Consider the following 20719-nt stretch of genomic DNA (forward strand, 5'->3'; position numbering starts at 1 on the left):
ATATATATATATATATATATATATATATATATATATATATATATATATATATATATTACCTGCCGTCTGGTACATTGGAAGAAAATCCACAGATATATTTTTTATATGTTAAACTGAAGGTGCATATTGTTTGTTTGTTTGTTTGCTCCAAACGGAAAAAAAGAGACTTGTGTTTTTTCCTGAAGTCAAGGACTGCTATTATAAAAGTTCAGATAATCACAAAAGTGTCCAAAGTTTGACGCTCATGTGTGCTCAAGTTCATTTGAGTCAAATCCATTTTTAATAGTAGCATTTTACCTGAAAACCAAATCTGGAACAGGATATAATATTGGCATTGCTTTCATCAAATTTCTTGAATTGTTTTGGCACAGGATCTTCCATAAAAATGCTTTCACCAAGCCCTAGGATAGGTCCATTAGATGCCATTCACCTGAGAAAAAATGTGCTCTGTTTGTTTAACATTTCACCTTGACCTCACTTCTTGTCTAAATATTTTAAGTGATATGGCTACAAGATCAGAGCAGCTTATGGTAGTAAAACCAAAACTGACCTCTGTGAAAATATACAGCATTCACCAGGTATGTTTCATTAGCTCTTGAGTAAGCATGTGCCTACTCAAAGTCCATTAGTTGGGATAAGCTAGAAGCGAGTGATTATACAATTAGCTTTGGTTAACAAGGTAAGCTTAAACACATTAATAAAGCAGAGGCCTCTTCAATTTCTGTACATAAAATGAATAGCCTAGCAGCATCAAAGCAAGAACAAAGAACAAGCTGTGTACTGTGTTTTCAATGGGCCATAAGGTAAGACAAGCCCTGTCAATGTTCTTAACAATTTGTATCTGATTCCATTCAAACCCTTTGACAATGTGACCTTTCAACTCTGCTGCCCCAACCTACTCGACATATATAAAGAGGGTGAGTTGGTGGGACATTGCAAAGTTGAAAGGCCATTTTGCACATGTATGAAGCTAGATATAAAGAAAAATCATAATTCAGTAGTAGATCAACAGAATCCAATATAAATGTAAATATCATAAAAAGGCAAGGGAAGGTAAAAAAAAAACAAAAAAAACCGTTTAGGGCTAACTACTGTGTCCCAATTTAATGGACATTCAGAATGGGGTTTCATATCACTATTAAACTACACAGAGCTTACAAAATAATTTCAGTAAATCTTATCTAAAATGTATTGCCATCACTTCATAGATCTAACTGCGCAACAGAAGCATGACTTACTTCTCGGGATTTTAAGTATTTTTATATATTTCCTCAAAACATTCTAAATGTATTTCTTTTTTCTTTAAAGGAACTCAAAATCCTAGAAACATCACTAATTGGCTCACCTTTAAGGACCAATCGCTGTTTTTCCTGTGACTGACGTGTTTTCAATGTCAACACCAGTTAATTAATGTTGCCTTTCAGAAGTTGACTGGAAGTGTAGCATCAAAATATCTGCAAGGAAGTATAATGTGTGCATTTTTCATATAGTAAAATATGAAGCCTACAAAATTATGGCAATAGATATTAGGTAAGGTTTGCTGAAAATGTTTTGTTAGCACTATGTACTTTAAAGATGAATAATAATAATAATAATAATAATAATAATAATAATAATAATAATAATAATAATAATAATAATAATAATACCATCATTCATTTTAAATCATTTGTTCTTTAACATATTCAGTGACACATTCACTGGCATTGAGATTTTTTTTCTCAAAGTAAATATGCTCTACTGGCTTTGGATAGAATTTACATAATTTTAATCTTAACACTTCTTGATGATATATTTATGTGTATTACGGGACGTGGGCCTTAAAATACTGAATAAGTATTGATTGATCCTTTGACATTAGTTTTCTTTTTTCTGCTACACATAATCCAGGTGGAGCTTATTAATTGAACAGTTGGGTTTGTTACACTGCCTAGATAGAGGTCACTGATTGTTTCATTAGAGATACAATCATAAGTCCAATTAAACACTCATCACATTAAACACTCATTACAACACAGCTGTGGGCACCCAGCCTCTGAAGGAGCATGCATTCTGATGGTGTATCCCACTTTAAAGACAGTAAAGACAATGCAGGACTCCCTGCTGTTCAGTGCAGCATGCTGAACAGTAGGGGGTTGCTCTCTGTTTGTTTAAATCTCACAGGAATCCCAATAAAGCCCTGAGTCCTCTCATTTAGGCCTTCTGAGAAGACACAAAGAGCAACCCTGGGAAGCGGCACGTTGCAAGGGACACCAATTTATCTCTGAAAGGACATAGGCCTGCTTGTTCGTGCTCTGGGACATGTCAACTTCTTGGACGACCCCTTTCGTCAAACCCATTCAGCAGAGCAAATAAGGAGGCATCTTAATTGGTGTTGGGCAAACAGATTTTGTCACAAAGTTGCAAAGAAAGTTAAGTAGCTGAATGTTCACATTGTCCAACCCCTGACCCAGGCTGAGGGGCCATTCTGAGACATCATTATGCTCCATTACTTTGATTAATCATCCTTGACTCCTTTTCACTCTGCAGGGGAAACCAGGACAGCAATTAAAAACAATATTCTGACAATGACTTTCGGAATAAATAAAAAATGAGACCTTTTCTCTTCGGACAATGATATGATAGTGGTGAGGGGTTCAATTTGGCACAAAAAGCACAGTCTGGAAGGAAACATCAATTTGTTTGTTTTTTTATTTTTTTAGGGAATCATTTGGCATCATTTGTTTGAAGATCTGCCAAAATGATAAAATGATTGTTGGGTTTATGAAAACATATGTTGAAACAGCCACAGAACACCACTTTTGGACCTCAGGTGAAAGGTCTAAAATCTTTTCTTGCATTTCCTCAATCTCTTATCAGATATTGAAACAAAACCTGAAACACTTTAATCTTGTAAGGTTAGGTCCTTCTAATTTGTGGAGGCAAAGGTACCCTTTGGGTGTTCGATTGGGGTGACATATCCAATGTGAAATGATCCAATATGACAACAGGATTTCCAATAGAAAGGTCAATAGTTGCACGGGTTTAAATTTGCAACCTCCAATACAACAAGCCAGTGTTCAATACATTGACATTTTAGACCTCTGCAAGACATCTGTATTCCAAACTTGACTGATTTTTGGCCTGCCATCAGTATTCTGTTTTTAATAAATCTTTATAAAATAAAAAAAAATCAATTTTATATGGATGAGAAAAAAAAAAAAATGTGAAGGTTTTGTATAAAGATATTGCATTTACTATCTAATGATACCACAGTTACCACAGTTTCAGAGTGGACAGAAATTAGTTACACACTCCTAGTGGTAATTTCTAAAACCACTCTCTTCTGATTCTTTCAGTAGCAGCCCTGTGGTCAAAAAGGACATCAGTTAATAAGTCTAACAAATAATGGTCTAAGCAGAAACAGTAATACAATTATTACAAAAACCACTGGGCTAACAGGTAAGAATGGAATACTATGAAAATGTAGAAGTAAATGGTATAAATCCTTTAATTCACATGGTGGATACAATGATCAGAATCCAAAAGTTGAAATCTTGCTGGATATAAATCAGCAAGCACTGAGATGTAAATGGACTCCAGACCTCTTTCCAAAAGAAAGTCATAATGTATCTTAAGTTGGTATGTTATGTAATGCAAACCTGTACCAATCCAGACTATAGCTTAATTCTATAGCCTTCCCTATTTTCTGAAGTATCATACTGCACAGTACAGAACTCAGATGGAAAGAAAACTGAAGCACAGGGAAAATGATTCAATTTCTCTACAGTAAAAAAAGATACCTCACATTATGGTAGGCTGATGCCCTGCATATTTTACTGTGAGCAGTGAAACTTTTTTTATGTGACGCAGCATGCAGCAGATGTTTTTTTTCAAGCATTTTTCAAGCAGGGTCGCACATTTGAGCCCTAGGACCCCCAAACTGCAGAACATACCAAACACATTACAAATTGCAAATGCATTGCCTGTTGTAATAATTTTATAAATGTTGAACTAGCCCGAAGGAATAGCCTGTTTATCAAATTCCTTATTAAGTACACTCACTGCAATGCGGAACAAAGAAAAGCTAAGAACTTCTAATCCAGACATACAATGTGAGTAAACAATTTCTATGTTTTAAAACTGTGGTGTATAGTAGATTAAAAAACTTGTGTCCCTGTTTGGGTGCCCAAATTGTCTAAATTGTTAGTAGGGACTTGTATTTTTTTTATCTTTTTGAACATGTAGATTTTAAACAATGTCTATTGGAGTATGTAGTGCTGTTTACAACAACTTTTAGATTTGTTTTATACAATAAAAAAAGATAAGAAGATAGGTCAAAATAATATTTGAAACATAACAGTACCTCTGAATAGGTTTTATATTTTCCTTTCTTCCTAAGGACTTATACTGATCAATATTTGGGATTATTCATCCAAAATAATTGAGGTGACTAGGACAAAAGAATAATAGTAAGGGAATTTGACACTGTATACTTATTTTGTTATTTTCATTACCTGTTCAATCTCCTTGGAAACCTAGTTGTAATTCTGAAAGGAGTAAACGCCCCTAATCAAACACGTAATCATCGAACCATATAAATACCAACTTCATCTTCGGCCTTATCGTTTGTCGTTCGTTTGGTTACGTATCCCCACAGGTTGTGTCAATGATTCATGTCATTATGTATTCCATTTTTCTAATCATAGACCCAGTTCCAGGATTCGGCAGGGAAACATCCTGACAGGAATTGTCTAACACCACATCCATTTTACAAACGCCACAATTTTTTCATTTTTGAGCAATCCTTTATTCCAGTCACTCAGATTCCAAATGTTCCTCGTACCAGTAAACTAATGTTCAAAACACACAAAGGTAGGAATGTAAATTTAGTACTGCTCTTAATTCAAATATCCATTCGGATATTGTTTTGTTTTTTCAAAAAGTAATAAAAACCATTATATTGCTCAGAACTCAGGCAGAGACAGCATGGCCCTGTGTGTGCCTTTATTTTACAGCAAGACATTACAATATTTAACACGTTCAAGTAGAAAAATATCCCAGGAGTAAAGAATACGTTGTGTAGGCCGTACTTTACCCCAGTGAATTAACTACAAAACAAAGGATGCCAGTTAGCAGTTTAAGTTCAACGTTTTTTTGTTTATTCCCAAAATAAATAGTACATAAATTTGACACTGCATTTTATTTATTTTTTCCTTTTTTAATTTCTTGCCATTGTGATTTCTTCACAGTAAGCAGTGGCCACACCTTTTCATAAAGTAATAATATGAGGTTTACTTGTGAAAACTGAAATTTAACATTAAACACTTAAAATAAAACAAATGTGGAAAAGGAGTTGTAAAATGAAGGTGAAAAAAACTCACCATTTTGGTTATCATTTATTACATTCCACATAACAGAAAGTCGCAACAAAAAATATATAATATGTACAATCTAAAACTTTTAAATAGAGGCTCAAGGCTGCTGTATTGACCCTTTGTTTTTTTAAATATACTAATCTCACATATCATACAGAGCTCTTTTTCATTTGCCATTTTTTAAACTGTTGTGCAACTTCTGGTGATTTTTGTATCCGAATAAAAAAATAATAATCGTGGGCTCCCAAGTGGCGCATCCAGTTAAAGTGCTCCGTGTGGAGTGCAGGATGTGCCCTATAGTCTGGATGTCGTGAGTTCGAGTCCAGGCTATTCCTTTGCCGACCGAGGACGGGAGCTTCCAGGGGGCGGTGCTCAATTGGCCGAGCGCCACCCGGGGGGAGGGAGGGATAGGTTAGTCAGGGTGTCCTCGGCTCACCGCGCACCAGCAACCCCTGTAGCCTGGCCGGGCGCCTGCAGGCTTGCCTGTAAGCTGCCCGAGAGCTGCATTGTTCTCCGACACTGTAGCTCTTGGGTGGCTGCATGGTGAGTCTGCAGTGTGAAAAAAGCAGTCAGCTGACAGCACACGCTTCGGCGGACAGCATGTGTTCGTCTTTGTCCTCCCGAGTCAGCGCAGGGGTGGTAGCGGTGAGCTGAGCCTAAAAATAATTGGCCATTCCAAATTGGGAGAAAATAATAAAAATAATTGGCAACGACTAAATTTTAAAAAATAAATAAATAAATTATAATCGTTCGAATATTCCGATATTTGTCACAGCACTAACATTTTGTCATATTGTTACTTCTCCTTGTTCATACTTTTGGAAAGTCGGCCTTTCCAAACGCCACATTTGTTCTCTCATGTTTTGCTATTTTAATACTTTGTTTCAGCTCAGGCTGTATCTAACTTATCATGCCTGACCACATAAACAAGCTGAATGTTTTGGGACGACCATGTAGCAGACAAATAAGTTCTATTAAGGTATGTGTATGTTTTTCGATAATGAATACTGGGACAATCTTGCATTGATTTCGGGACTGCTGCTTTGGCATGTGCCCTCTGTCCTCTAGGGGGGAAAGGCGTTTTTAATCAGAGTTGAGTTACTATTATTTTATGAAATAATTCACAAATGTGAAATCTGCAAATAGAATACTGCTTGATAATAGGATATTCTGTGTATATGCTTACTGTAATGTACAGAAATGAATATGCTCACAACAATATAAACATTTCCACTCTACATAATTTCATTCAAGCTGACAAGATTATACATACATGTTAAGCATGTAAAATATCGTACTAATTGAATTATTTGCCCTTTTGTGCTCCTTCTAGCTACCTAGCGAGGCATCCTGCTGCAGGTTCATACAATCCCCTTTTTCTTTATATTGCCTATCTCTTCTCCATGCTGGATTCCTTCTGGCACCCCTGGCATTCCTACGCTGTTGCGCTGTTACTTCTTCTGCACCTCCCAGAATGTTCTTCACATTTAACCAGGCAACAGGGAGATGGACCTCAAGAACTCACAAACTGTGTACATGAAAATGTCAATGACACATGTTCATTTAAAAGATCATTAAGAAGTTATTTTGCAGACCTGGAGGAAGGGCTACCCTTAGCCATGGATTCCCTGAGGTTTCCTCCTGTCACCTTGTGTTTTCCTTACCCAAGTACCGGGCGGTTTAATTCTGCAAGGTGGTGGAGGCTTGGAGGCTTGGGGGGCGGTGGCCCCAAGTGCTACTTTTCCTGCCTACTGGCATTAGACATTCATCTAATTCCTAGACTTCATTCATCATAATTTGCCAGCATAAGGGCAGCTAATGAGATCCAATGGGCAAGGCCATGGGCCAGACTCAAATATCAATGTAACCATTCATATGCATGTTTCCGTCAAATCAATAAACTGTTCATTCATTCCATTGGCATGTCTCCTTTCTAAATGCATATTATATGTATGCTTGGTATTTCTTTAAAATAAGCCGTATCTCAAAAAGCATGGATAGAATATCTTTGAACATGGTGTGTGTTCAGTGCTGTATTGCTTTTACATTTGCTGTAGAAGATCCATCACTTAAAGACATTTGCCTTTTAAATATAATCTCTGACTTCGTTTTTTCCTCAGATAAGGGTTTTGGAAGGACATTTATCACTGTTAAAGTTGTGTTGAACAAAGTGTTTACATGAGGTCAGTGGCAGTTGACAGGCATTCCACTTCTGTATTAGCAGATTACTATACATCAGACACAGTAGCATAACATCAGCTCAGGTCTGTTTTGGCAGCTTGTGAAGCCCTGCAGCTGGTAAACTTGCACATTTTCTTAAAGCAACCTCCACAGCCACCAATGTGAAGTAGAAATTAATTCATAGCATGTGTAACAGGACGGAGACTGGGCGTGAACCAGCAACTCTGCACACCGCAAGCAAGCGTCTTAACCACAATGCAAAAGAGCCGGGCTCGTCTGCATTCGTGGTTTTAGAGCTTTTAACATCATCTTATCTCACTGACAGGGCAGAATCTGTAATGGTAGTTTACCACACAACACACGTCGTTACACATGTATGAATATAACATAAAACCAATGTCACCTTACAATAATTGATTTTGAGTTTCAGTGTTTTAAAACTGTATATCCTCGCTCATGACCCCTAGGTTAATGAGCGCATCCGCTCCTTCAATCCTCAGATGCCACACCGTTTACCGTCTGGGTCATTAAGTTTGGATACCGTAGCTGCGCCCCTTTCCTAAATGACCAACTTCCACCTACCCTACGGAATAAATTGTCGTGCCATTTAGTTTAGGATACTCTGTTCCTGTTACACAGTGCCCTCACAGGTCAAGAGGGAGATCTAACACCAAGCACCATTCGATCTCTGTCACATACCCCTATCTATTTTAATGTAAAACAACCTTTATATCAGAATATTGATCTACATATCATTGTTTCCCAGTAGGTACTGTAAAAATAAAATTAGAAAGCTGTTTTAACTAGAAATCAATAAATTCCCAGATCTCTTTTCCAAGCCGTTGTCAGCATGATTTTATCAGAAAGGATAGAACGCACCTAATGAAGTTACCAAACACCTCAGATATAGGGGCTTGTTGGTAGTCTTAATTTATAGTAGTATTTGTGCATTTAAGAAATGTATTTGTGCATAATAATGTACTTGACCCTTTTAATCTCCGTAGCATTCTGTAAAATTATCCACATACTTTCTAGACCCTGGGTACTCACCTACAACGGGACTTGGTCATGCTACATTGATAGCATTGGATGAGAACATATATCCGTTATTTATTTATTTATTTATTTTTTTACTTATTACTTAGCCTACGATAACATGTTCTGTATGCTTCTCTGTTTCTGTCTAGATTAATTGCCACAAACTATTCCAGAAAAAAGCTTTTGAAAAGGCTTCCCAAAGCTGAACAAGAAGAAATGTGATGGAATTATGTCAGTGTTACACATACAGTACACCTTCTTCAAATGGTTTTTCATCATGGCGTGATTATCTTTCCCACATACTTCCTGTAAATCCGCTTTGAGAAGTCTTTTCAGGAGTGTGACAGAGAGCGAATGAATCCTAGTCAACAATCTCCCTCCCGACCTGTGAGGGCGCTGTAAAACAGGAACAGTGTGCCTCGTACTGGATGGTTCGGCAGTTCATTCCAGGGTCAGTCGGAAGCCGGCCATCCAGGAAGGGGGCGGAGTCACAATACCAGAAGTCATCGCCCTAGTACGTTAAGTGATGTGTCAGTCATGGATTGGAGGAGACGTGATTGCTAGCTATCGGAGGGGCGTGACCATGTGTATTTTAAGGGATGTGACGATGCAATTTGTTCCTTTGTCATGGTTTTACAAAAGGATCAGGACAGAGTAAAAACAAAATTGTGAGTGTTTGTATTTGTTTCATTAGCCACTATTTATTTGTATTTAGTAGACGGCTAACAACCGGGAGCTGTCGCTGTTCTAGCCAGCATTAAACCCGGATTCCAAATACTGCACGAGTCACCAATAACTGTGGATTCACCACCAGCACTGGAGCGCCGCGAGAAAGGACACAGAGCCGTGCTTGTATTATTGTATTTATTATTTTCGGGACTGAAACCCTGTTTTGCTTAGCTGTGCAATTACACATTGCTGTGTAGTTGCCAGCATTATTATCTGACTGTGCCAAACCGTGACAACAATTGAAATAACTGTTTGGACCGTGAACACTGTGTTATTGTCGTTGTTTGAGTGCTGCATCACATCTACACTGGCACACTACTAACCACTTTGCACAGCAAATACTAACATTATTTATAACTCTTAAAGTTTGTATAATGCTATTTTCAGATCTTCCCAATCTAATAATATATTTAATATAACTATAGACAATGTATACATATAGTGTTACATCAAATGAAGACTAAGAGCATTTCCAAATGATTTTTTTTAAAGACAAGTGAAGATGTCTCCCTTCTCCTGTGCATGAGTTCAGAAACTGGAACACTCTACCACTCTATATTATGAATAAGCATAAAACTGTTTAAAAATGCCATGTGTTTACTTTAGTAAGAAGAAAAAGGGAGAACAGTGCATTTAGCTACAGCCTTCATCAACATTCAGTTGGAGATGTGAAATAAAGATTTACTGTAATCTAATGCTTTCAAATATTATACAAATGATAATATTTTTTTTTTAAATGTGCATTAAAATCAATAATAGTGACACAAAATTGTCGCTCTACTGTAGATTGTAAACACAATATGCTACAGAGGGTGTATCTTTTGTGCTACACCAATGGCCTGGGCAGCCCTCCGCCTGTAATGCTCTTGCATATTGTACCTTCCCCCTGCTGAAATTCAAGACATGACCACTAACTGTTTTTCAGTGTTATTTAGCCTGCTCCCATGAACAATAAGATACATTAATAAAGTACATCCTTACATTTCTTTCTTCGATCATTTCAAAGAATCATCTACCAGATATTCTGCCATGTCAACAGCACCAGGTATTGTGTTAACATCTTGAACATTTACACATGGGTAGAAAACTTCTAGTCACAATTAATGTAATAATAATAATAATAATAATAATAATAATAATAATAATAATAATAATAATAATAATAATAAAATCAAAAGTATGTAGCCAGATTGTTGTATAATCGTGGTCTGGTTCAGCTGTTAGGTCTCAAAGTTTTGCCGTAATATTTTTTTCTTGTAAATAAATAAATAAAAAGGTAATGGATTAACAATGACTGAAGTGCTCCATTCATGCTCATCTCAGGATCAGCTTGGACAGCAGTGTTGGCCTCCTGACACATAGACATTGGCAGACAACTCTGGTATGAAGAGACCATCCCTTGCTGGGATAAAGTTTACAGTGATATAGAACATATTGTTTTAATAATAAAATCACTACTTAGGCTGTCTGTCTTATAGTTTATTTAAAATAATAATAATAATATAGATGATGTAACACCCAGCATTTACTCATTGATTTCTTCTGGCTAAACAGAGAGAGCAGAGCTAAGGGTACATACAGGTCTCTGAGCAGCAAGGAAAAACAGTACCTGTGCTTGTTTAATAGATAACCATTTTACTGGGACTGGAACCAAGAATTAACAGTGAGAAAGAAGTCTATCTTCTCTGCAATACCAGGCTTACTCACCCAAACAAAATACATTTAGCTGTCGCCGAAATAATAAACTATAAAAATAACCATATCATTATAATTAGTGGTTGAATGAGTTAGGCTGAATAGCTGTAAAATAGGCATCCCAAATGCTTTCTAATATGAGTTTAAATGGCTATTTTGTATGTATTGTACTAGTACTCCTGGCAGGTGCCCAGACTGCGGTGATCCTTTATTGCTCTGATAGCAGTATGGTTATGGGTGCTGTTGTGATCAGATAAAGCATAAAATACTGCAATGTAATTGGACAAAACACCATTAGGATGATATAACAACTAATTACATTGTTACTGCTAAAATAACACAGATTTCAGTTCTTGGGCACTGACAAAGAAGAATGACTCTTTTTACAAGTCTGATAGTGATGAGGTTGTCCTCTTGAAGACAGCTACTGTAGGACCAGTTAAAGTGGTGTGAAAAATCTTGGCACTCTTGTTTGTGCCTTCACAAAAAAATTGCAGTGTTTAAAGAACAAAAAGACATTTGCAGACACTGTCAACACAATGAAACTTCAAGAGTTATTGTCTTTTTCAGCTAAATTTAGACACAAACAATCATCCTTGTCCTAGAAATCCTGTGTAAGACAGGGATTCTTTATTCCAGGGGTGATTAGTCACCATACACCCACCTCAAAATCAAATGGTCTGTGTTCTTAAACATAAGGAGGCTGTGTGGTCCAGTGGTTAAAGAAAAGGACTTGTAACCATGAAGTCCCTGGTTCAAATCCCTGCTCACTCACTGACTTATTGTGTGACCCTGAGCAAGTCACTTAACCTCCTTGTGCTCCGTCTTTCGGGTGAGACGTAGTTGTAAGTGACTCTGCAGCTAATGCATAGTTCACACACCCTAGTCTCTGTAAGTTGCCTTGGATAATGGCATCGGCTAAATAAACAAATAATAAATAATAACAATAACTGGTTTGCATGCTTGTACATATCAGTTTGTGAGTAATAATAATGTGTGTTGTGTCGGCTCAATGATTTTTAAATCTAGGAACCACCACTTCTTTGAAACAGAAATGTGGCCTTGAAAGAGTCAAGGGGCTTTTACCATTGGTGGGAAAATGCTGATTAATTGTGTCATAGCCCTGTGAGAAAGTACACCCTCTGTAATGCACTAATTATGGGTCCTGTCTGGAGAAAAAAAGGCAAAACGTTCAACAAAGGCTCATCTCATATCTCAAGACAATGAGGACTCAAGAGAATGTCAGGAAGAGAATTAATGAGGTGTGTCACCTGCCAGCTTCTGGCAAAAGGATCGTTCCGAGCTGTAGGACATTCTTCTAGAAGGTTTGTGTGAGTGAACACAGCGGGCCCTGCCAAGGCATTGAAAAGATACGCATGAGGGCCCAAAGCAGAATGGGCCCCCTGAAATACTAGTCTGCTATCGTTCTGGAAAAAACGGAAAAAAAGAAATCCCTGGTACTTCTCAATTAGGTTTTGGTACTGTGGGACTTTTGACATAATTGTACTACAGTCTTTAGGCACTGTTTTAGTGTTCATATGAAATATCTGTGACCTCTGCTGAAATCCAAAATGGCAGTGGTTTAGGTCAAAGAAACCTTACGAACAGACATTTCTCAGTTTCATAGGCACCACCCTGGGAGTCATATTTCTTGTCCAGCACTATTCTTCCTGTTGTTCATAACTAAACTGTTACAATAGATCTACAATTTACCTTAAATCATCATTACATTAGAATGTAAAAGGGAATACTAATGTTACCTAAATAATTACAATGAACCCTCTGCTTTACCTTCCTTTTATTATTACTTACTATCCTTAACAGCACTTAAAAGCCAGGGGTATCAAACACATGGTCCAGGGGTCGAATCAGCCATCAGGGCAGTTTTGTTTTTGGTCACCACAAAATTAATTGTACTCCCGTTCCTAGTCAAAGCCCTGAAACCAAACAGATTTGCAAGTGGTAAATGGATATCAGAGACTGGATCCAATTGCATTATTGCAGATTTTATAACAAAGTGTTGCCCCAAAACACTAACAAACTATTAATTGATCCATTAGCCCAAATAATTGCAAACACACATTGGTGGGATCTACTCTTAGTAGAATTCATTAAAAACAGACTTTCAAAAAACTACAAAGGGCAAGTTAAAATGTTAAGAATACAGAAGGTTCTAATATCAGTTTTCCTTTGCACAACAGAAGATTGAGGCTCAAAATGCTATTTAGGTGTTGTTCAGGCTTCTCTGGGGATCCCATTCATACTGCTTTCTTGTTTCCTTCAGGCATTTTCAGAGAGCGCAGGGGTTAACTTCAAACTAGGACTGGGAGATGAATAGGGTTATTGGGCTTGACCGTCTCTGATTCAGAGAACGATGGAAAAGCTTGAATGAGCCAGGGCGTTCATAGCCTGCAGTCTTGGAATAAGAACAAAACAGGCAGAGCTGGAACAGCCAAGCAGGGTTTTCATGGTATATGTGTCTTATTCTGCTTCACTGGAAGGTACACAGCATTGCAAGAAATACATTTTACAACCCAACCCTTTCAAAATAGCAACAATTCATTGAATACACTTATTTATTTTGTTAAATATCCTTGATCTAATGCCGGATTCTAAAAATTACAAAATGTCACAATTCCATGCTTGCTGATGAGCAATGAATGGGTTGAGAATAATTCTATATTGATATATTACAAGAAGGGAGTTAAATCCTTACTGACAAATTGTATAACAATGTGTTTGATTACACTATGTAACACAATTTTTGTTCCTGGGTAGTAAGTGTTATTTCCTAATTGCTTAAGCCTCAAAAGTATAGAAAATGGCTATTATTCCCCACAAACTTTGCTTTTGTGACCAGGACAGTGATATTTTGAAATTTACCTATTTTCAATTTGAAAACGGGCGAATTTGTGTCTTTTCGTTTACATAAAGTCAGAAAAAAACAACATATGAATCCAAATTAACATGTATTTATACTAAAGTAATACAAAAATGACTACAAAAGATTTAGAAGTGAGTAGTTTTTCGAGATTTACGATTATACTGTAAATCACTTTCACGAATCAGCCCCCAAATGTAGTCTCCCATCATGTTCTCGTTATACTGTCCTTGGTAGCGGCGTTCAAAGTCCAGTATATCCTGGTGGAAGCGCTTGCCTTGCTCCTCCAAATACGCTCCCATGTTCTCCTTGAATTTATCAAGATGAGCATCAAGGATATGGACTTTGAGGGACATCCTACAGCCCATTGTTCCGTAGTTCTTCACCAGAGTCTCAACCAGCTCCACATGGTTTTCGGCCTTGTGATTGCCCAGGAAGCCCCCGAACCACTGCGACAAAGCTGTTCCAAGCCGCTTTCTCCTTACTAGTGAGCTTCTTGGGGAATTCATTGCACTCCAGGATCTTCTTTATCTGTGGTCCGACGAAGACACCGGCTTTGACCTTTGCCTCAGACAGCTTAGGGAAGAAGTCTTGAAGGTACTTGAAGGCTGCCGACTCCTTATCTAGAGCACTGACAAATTGTTTCATAAGGCCCAATTTGATGTGCAGTGGTGGCATCAGCACCTTCCCGGGGTCCACTAGTGGCTCCCACTTGACGTTGTTCCTCCCCACAGAGAACTCGGTTCGCTGTGGCCAGTCCCGCCTGTGGTAGTGCGCCTTGGTGTCCCTGCTGTCCCAAAGGCAAAGATAGCAGGGAAACTTGGTAAATGCCACCATTTTGAAGTCTCCTATGACCTCCCAGCCGTACTCATCATACTTCAAGGCGTCCAGCAAGGTCTTGATGCTGTTGTAATCCTCTTTGAGGTGCACCGAGTGAGCCAGGGGAAGACACGGGTACTTGTTACCATTATGGAGTAGCACGGCTTTGAGGCTCCTGGATGAGCTGTCAATGAAGAGGCGCCACTCATTCTGGTTACAGGTGATTCCGATTGCCACGAACTGACTGGTCACATTGTGGCAGAAGCAGAGCCCATCTTGACGGGTGAAGAAGCTGGAAAAATGTTGATGACGCTTCCTCTGATCTGCGACTTGCACACTTTCATCCAACAAGTTCCACTGCTTGAACCTAGATGTCAAAAGCTCGGCATTGGACTTGGTGAGACCAAGATCTCTAATCAAGTCGTTGAGGTCTTTTTGGTTGGGGTAGTATGGGTTTCTCTCCTCAGCTCTACCTCTGAAATTGTCATCTGGATCTACAACATCTTCATCGCTCTCTGACTTGCTGCTCTCTTCTAAAGATGGCTGCTCTCTCTCCGGAGGAGTGGGTGCGGGGAGCTCATGGCAGTGTGGCACCGGGGCGATGGATGAAGGAAGGTCCGGATACGTGATAGCAGGTGCATTCTTGCCAGTCCGACGTTTGGAAGGGTCCACCATGCAGAAGTAGCAGTTGCTTGAGTGGTCAGTGGGTTCCCGCCAAATTCTTGGGATAGCGAACTTCATGGCTCTCTTTTCCCCTCTGTACCATCCTACAAAAATACATTTATTTCACCCATGACTAATGTGTAAGAGATTCTCGCAACATTTTTCATATATGATATATTTTTTCAATAACATTGAAAATTGTAAAACATTTTAAAATTAAAAACTTTTACAATTTTAAAAATTTTAACAAATTTTATAACATAAAAATCTGAGCAACAATTGTCCATCTTACCTTCCAGAGTTATTTTTTCAATGCTCGCAGGTGAAATGAGGTGCCCAGGGTTTGTCTTGATCCCCGACAAGCATGCCGAAATATGCTTTGTAGGCCTCACACATCTTAGCAGATGCTTCCACGGAGTACTTTTTCGCTCTTGTCTTGATAAATTGGCTGCAGACATAGCAAAATGCGTCTGCCGGATGCTTGCAGCCTCTTGATGCCATCTCAGAAAAATGCAGATATGTATCCACTTAGGCAGCTGGAACTAAACTGAACTGGTGGGCTTAAGGCCCCTGTATTTATACTACTATTTATATTACTGGAAAGTTCTAGAAAGTTCGAGAAGGTACTCCAAGTTTACTCAGCACTGAATCTATCTGGAATGTTCTGGAAAATAGGTAAATTTCAAAATATCACTGTCCTGGTCACAAAAGCAAAGTTTGTGGGAAATAATAGCCATTTTCTATACTTTTGAGGCATAAGCAATTACCCAGGAACAAAAAAATTATAATAATTGTTACACGGTGTACTCAGATGAAAATATATTACATTAGTACGGTGTCTTTCCTGGTTAATATTAAAAAATTATTTTGTTTGTTTTATAAAACTACAGCTGACCAATTAGGCCCCTCAGTATACAAGATGAAGACTTATTTGGATAAGGCACAAAGAATGAATAAGATACCCTTTGAAAAATTCCTGCACATTAATTATTTAGTTTTCTATAGATTCTTAGGAATATCTATATATTTCTATATAATATTTTCAAAATAAACTGCAATGTAACAGTACTTAGAATAGTCATTTTGATTGCAGTCTTAGTCTTTATCAGTTGAATGATAGTAGTATTGCAAGTGCTGGATGAGAGATTTTATTCTCAGTTACAAACAACATACTAGGCTGTAAATTAATCGCCTTTGTACAAAGAGGTCAGACAAATCTTTGACCTTGAAGAGCAAGTTCTTACATCAAATATGTATTTAACAACTAGCTAGAGCAGGAACTTCAGAATGGGAGAGGCATGTTCTTCTAACTTTTATGCATGAGTACTCACACAGAAGAGTTTTGGTCCATCAGGGGTCTGAGAATTAATCATTTCAGCAATTCAACACAATGAAAGAGACAGAAGCATAAATTAAACCTTAAGCTGCATTATTTGAGGAAGACAAAAAAAGAAAAATTAATTAAATGATCAAGACCTTTAGTTTATCTCAACCAAAAAATATATATAAGCAAGCATACAAATATTCTATCCAGACAGAAGATTATAGAGTTATGCCTGCACTTCTTTAGAAGTTTTGTGTTTGTTGTTACAGTTAACAAGATATCAATGTTTATATATATATATATATATATATATATATATATATATATATATATATATATATATATACAGACGTGCTCAAATTTGTTGGTACCCTTACAGCTCATTGAAATAATGCTTCATTCCTCCTGAAAAGTGATGAAATTAAAAGCTATTTTATCATGTATACTTGCATGCCTTTGGTATGTCATAGAATAAAGCAAAGAAGCTGTGAAAAGAGATGAATTATTGCTTATTCTACAAAGATATTCTAAAATGGCCTGGACACATTTGTTGGTACCCCTTAGAAAAGATAATAAATAATTGGATTATAGTGATATTTCAAACTAATTAGTTTCTTTAATTAGTAAAACACATGTCTCCAATCTTGTAATCACTCATTCAGCCTATTTAAATGGAGAAAAGTAGTCACTGTGCTGTTTGGTATCATTGTGTGCACCACACTGAACATGGACCCCAGAGAAAGCAAAGGAGAGAGTTGTCTGAGGAGATCAGAAAGAAAATAATAGACAAGCATGGTAAAGGTAAAGGCTACAAGACCATCTCCAAGCAGCTTGATGTTCCTGTGACAACAGTTGCAAATATTATTAAGAAGTTTAAGGTCCATGGAACTGTAGCCAACCTCCCTGGGCGCGGCCGCAAGTGGAAAATCGACCGCAGAGTGAACAGAAGGATAGTGCGAATGGTAGAAAAAGAACCAAGGATAACTGCCAAAGAGATACAAGCTGAATTCCAAGGTGAAGATACGTCAGTTTCTGATCGCACCCTCCGTCGCTTTTTGAGCGAAAGTGGGCTCCATGGAAGAAGACCCAGGAGGACTCCACTTTTGAAAGAAAAACATAAAAAAGCCAGACTGGAATTTGCTAAAATGCATATTGACAAGCCACAATCCTTCTGGGAGAATGTCCTTTGGACAGATGAGTCAAAACTGGAGCTTTTTGGCAAGTCACATCAGCTCTATGTTCACAGACGAAAAAATGAAGCTTTCAAAGAACACCATACCTACAGTGAAACATGGAGGAGGCTCGGTTATGTTTTGGGGCTGCTTTGCTGCGCCTGGCACAGGGTGCCTTGAATCTGTGCAGGGCACAATGAAATCTCAAGACTATCAAGGCATTCTGGAGCGAAACGTACTGCCCAGTGTCAGAAAGCTCTGTCTCAGTCGCAGGTCATGGGTCCTCCAACAGGATAATGACCCAAAACATACAGCTAAAAGCATCCAAGAATGGATAAGAACAAAACATTGGACTATTCTGAAGTGGCCTTCTATGAGTCCTGATCTGAATCCTATCGAGCATCTATGGAAAGAGCTGAAACTTGCTGTCTGGAGAAGGCACCCATCAAACCTGAGACAGCTGGAGCAGTTTGCTCAGGAAGAGTGGGCCAAACTACCTGTTAACAGGTGCAGAAGTCTCATTGAGAGCTACAGAAAACGTTTGATTGCAGTGATTGCCTCTAAAGGTTGTGCAACAAAATATTAGGTTAGCAGTCCCATCATTTTTGTCCATGCCATTTTCATTTGTTTTATTATTTACAATATTATGTTGAATAAAAAATCAAAAGCAAAGTCTGATTTCTATTAAATATGGAATAAACAATGGTGGATGCCAATTACTTTTGTCAGTTTCAAGTTATTTCAGAAAAAATTGTGCATTCTTCGTTTTTTGTGGAGGGGTACCAACAAATTTGAGCACGTCTGTATATATATATATATATATATATATATATATATATATATATATATATATATATATATATACATACATGGATGAAGGCTATATTTGCATCCTGAGCCATTTGAAAAAAAAGTGATAATACCACAGTAGTGACGTTAGAAAGTGAAAATTCCTCTCGAGGAAAATATACATGAACTTTGACCCATTCGACTTCTCGAGATTACTTTCAATTCAAACACAAAATGTTTTGTTTTCAATCACTCAGCAACACCCACAGTACAGAAATGTTCATTAATGATCAACAAAATGAGAATACGTTTTAAAAAAATGATGTAAAGCTGGTACATTCATATCTCAGAGAAACTAGAGAGGAACGAGAAATTAAAACAAGGTAAAGGCAATCATCCAAATAAAACTGAAGCACTAACGAATAATGACATAGAACATCTGTACAGCACTGAAACACTACTTTAAAAAAACAAACAAACAAATGTACTGCTGAACCTCGTCTTCTTTAATATCAGCATCACAAGGGTATCCATGTATTAGAAACCCTTTATGGAATTATTTTCCTATAACTCACAGAAGCCCATCTATTATTCTATCTATATCTAATTTGGCTAGTGAAAATGTTTATTTTTCTCTCATTCCAGCTTGTTAGGTTTGTTCTTTATGTTTTGTTGTTTCATTCTTCCTTATACAGAATATTTGGTTGCTTAAGGTCAAAACCCTTTTACATATACTTAAGGTTTAGTGTCAAAATATATAATAGTAATAATAATACATAAACATATACTAAAAATATACTTATATACATACATATATACATACATAACATTACCTTGTATTGTGAAATCATCTAGGTACCCACGTTCCCTGGGAAACCCCTTTTCTTAGACAAAGCTTGCAGCCAGTGCATGCGACTCCTGAGAAGGACGGAAGGGGGGCTTTGCGACTCAGTGGACTGGCAATTTGATTTGAAGCCTTTCCTCTATAAGTCACTGATTTGATTGCAGACCAATTCTCCAGTGACCAAAGGTCATTGCTATCAAAAGACTGGTTGTCTGCCTGTGTGGAATTCATTTTGATAGGTCTTGGCCAAGTTCCTAGTGGACAGGTGTCCATAATATAAAAAAAATTCTATTGAGCACATATCTTTGGCTGATTTTTGAAGACTGGACAGTCCTTGAAGCTAGATGAAACATAAAGAGTGAGCTACCTGAATAATGCACATGGCAAAAGTTATCAAGTCAATCTCATGTCCGATAGTAATCATCATGTGAATTAAGTTGGAGTCAGGTCCTAAATTAGTTAGTTGAACCAAAGGGTCAGTTAACTAATTTAGGACCTGATTGGAACAAAAACCCAGACAGGAATAGATCTTGAAGGCACCATTGCAATAAGGGTATTCATTTGAAATGCTCAATCGAGGTGAATTCTCTCCTAAACATGATAAAAGTTATGACCTTATGAGTTGCAGCTTTATCATTTTCACCCCTAAAAAGCTCTGTGATTAGCAGGCTTTATAAACCAATGGCGGGCCGGCCTCTTTGGCTGATGTAGGTAGCTGCACTGGAGAGGTTTGATAACATCAGTGGGAACTTAAACAAAAGACATTTTTTTCCTAAAACTGCCATCTCTCAGTCTGACGGTTACTGTAAACAGTGGCAGAGTACAAAACATTTTTAAGTCAGTTACTGAGACCATGGAATGCTGCTCCACATTCCTGATCCATTTTCTTGAAAGTGAAAAAAATGTTTCAAATATTTGTTTGCAAACATGAGGCGTACAACAACATTCACACAGTAAAAAAAAAATAATAATAATAACAGTTTTTAACAGGTTTGGGATATTTATAAAGAAAATACACCCAAGAGAATGGCAGGCAGGGGGACAGTCATTTTGGGAGGTTTGCGTGTGGATTATGTTTGCATTCCTTCTTTTTTTTTGGAGCTATTGATACTCTGAAAAGTAATGCTTGCTTCCTTCCACACAGTCGGAGTCTGTTTGTCTTTGCCTGTCTTTTGTGTCAATAGATTTTCAAATGCTTACAAACCACTGTTCTGGTTCATGGAAGGT

This window comes from Acipenser ruthenus, chromosome 2 (assembly GCF_902713425.1).
Source record: "Acipenser ruthenus chromosome 2, fAciRut3.2 maternal haplotype, whole genome shotgun sequence".
NCBI lineage: Eukaryota > Metazoa > Chordata > Actinopteri > Acipenseriformes > Acipenseridae > Acipenser > Acipenser ruthenus.